At 44.6% G+C, this 2,398-nt stretch overlaps 1 pseudogene; it reads right to left on the bottom strand.

Annotated features, from left to right (window-relative positions):
• Positions 1-230: 230 nt before the first annotated feature.
• Positions 231-894, bottom strand: LOC125393965 (proteasome subunit beta type-3 pseudogene; annotated as a pseudogene).
• Positions 895-2,398: the final 1,504 nt, after the last annotated feature.

Raw genomic sequence — 2,398 nt, 5'->3', positions numbered from 1 at the left:
AACATTAAATAACTTGTTCTCTATATGTTGACTGAGGTTTCTGTCCCACCCTGTCCTGAAGCCATTCAGGCCCAAAGAAATACACAGAGGTCTACATTAATTATAAACTGGTTGGTCTAGTAGCTCAGGTTTCTTATAACTTATATTAGCCTATAATTCTTTTTTTTGAAAGAAAAGCAATTTTATTAAAAAGAAAAATAACAAAAGGAAACCAGGACCAGAGTGCAGAGTTAGTCTATCCAGGCCTTCAGTGTTCTGGTGGTGATCTTGTCCTTTTCAATGATGTGGACAATGACGCCCATGCCGGAGACGGCATCCCGGTCCACAGCGTTTAGGCTTGGGAAATGGTCTCAAACAGGTGTTCTGGATCCATGTTGGGCTCCCAGAGAGACTCGCACATCCCATACATTTGTTCGGAGCAGGTACCACTGACTACAAAGTCGTCAGTTACCGTGGGGCAGCCAATGAGGTCTAGAGAGCAAATGAAGGGCTTAAAGGTCTTCGGGTCCAACCCGACAATGACAGGCTCTGTGTAGTAGGGACTAAACCGATTCTCATACAAGAGGTTGGCCACCATGCTCATGAGGGTGTAGGGCTTGAACTGTCGACCTTCCTTCAGCTCATACAGGTTCAACCGGAACTTGAGGCGCTGGGCCACTGTCTGGACGTCGGTGGCCAGCCCGGCCAAGCCTATGTACAGCCTGTTACCCATGGGAAAGATCTTCTGGAAGTCTGTGGTCACCATCTGGGCCTGGATCCCGAAATGCCTGTCCCCGGCGATGGCCACACAGTTCTTTCCCTTGATGGCCATGACGGTCCCTCCGTTATAGGACATAATAGACATGATTGCGCTCTAGTAGGACTCTGATCACCACTGTGATTCTTGTAAACCGGCTCTGGCTTTCTCCTAGCCTATAATTCTTATCTGTGTTAGCCATGTAGCTTGGTACCTTTCATCAGCAAGGCAGTCTCATCTTGCTTCCTCTGTATCTTGGTGGCGACTGCAGACTGATCCTTTCCTCTTCCCAGAATTCTCCTGTTCTCGTTGTCCTGCCTCTACTTCCTACCTGGTTGCCCCGCCTATACTTCCTGCCTGGCTACTGGCCAATCAGAATTTATTAAACAAGTACAAGAAACAAACCTGTACAGGGTAAAACCATTGTCCCGCAGCATCTATAGTTATGTTTCTTGTGAAAGCCCATATTAAGGTAGTGCCTGAGCGTAAAAGCAACATTACTGAAAATAAAAGGATAAAAGCCTTGACAAGATATTCTTTCAATTCCTAAGTGAGATGGTGTAGAAGGAACAGCGGGCTGCATTCCCGCCCTCCACCCGGCTAGCTTTACCCAAAATAATTACATGGAAACTGTATTCTTTTAAACATTGCTTGGCCCACTATCTGTAGCCTCTTATTAGCTAACTCTTACATATTGATCTAACCCATTTTTAATAATCTATGTATCACCACAAGGTGGTGGCTTACCAGGAGGATTCTAACCTGTAGCTGTCTCGGAGAGGAGAGTCATGGCGACTGCCTGTCTCTATTTTCTTTCTCCCACAATTCTGTTCTGTCTACTCTACCCACCTAAGGGCTGGCCTATCAAAAAGGCCAAGGCAGTTTCTTTATTGACCAATGAAAGTAACATATAGACAGTTAACCCTCCTCCATCAAGATGGCAGACTAAAAGCTGACTTTTTGTGACCAAGTAAAGGAAAAGAATAAGAAAAAAGACAGACTATTCCAAAGATAGAAAGAACTTAAGAAATTCACAAAGGAAGTGAGAACATATTTATTAAGAAGCAGAGGATACTGCAGACTCATACTGTGGGACAATGGTCTTGTACTCTGTAAAGATTTGTCACTTGTATTGGTTTAATAAAATGCTGATTGGCCGGGCAGGAAGTATAGGCAGGGCCACCAGAATAGGAGAATTCTGGGAATAGGAAAGGCTCAGTCTGCAGTCGTCACCCAGATGCAGAGGAAGCAAGATGAGAATGCCTCACTTATAAAGATACCAAACCATGTGGCTAACATAGACAAGAGTTATGGGTTAATGTAAGATGTAAGAAATAGTTAATAAGAAAGCCTGAGCTAATAGGCCAAGCAGTTTATAATTAATGTAGGCCTCTGTCTGTACTTTTGAGACTGAATGGTGGTGGGACCGGGTGGGACAAAAATCTCTGTCAAAAGACCCAGCCACAACATCCTGCCAGGGAGAGAGGAAGCAGTCTTCCAAAATGTAAACTAAAAGCCTTGGTGAAAAGAACACTCAAAACAAATGCACAGCACCCAAAAGAACCTATGATTTGAAACTGAGTTGTTCTGGAGGTCTAAGAACTTAGAAAAGCCATGAGACAGGAAGCCTAAACTCCACCTGGCACAGGCCCAGTGCCAGTG

The sequence above is a fragment of the Myodes glareolus genome, chromosome 20, assembly GCF_982192425.1.
Source record: "Myodes glareolus chromosome 20, mMyoGla1.1, whole genome shotgun sequence".
NCBI lineage: Eukaryota > Metazoa > Chordata > Mammalia > Rodentia > Cricetidae > Myodes > Myodes glareolus.
Note: the sequence above shows the minus strand (reverse complement) of the source record. Positions and strands in the feature narration are given on the sequence as shown.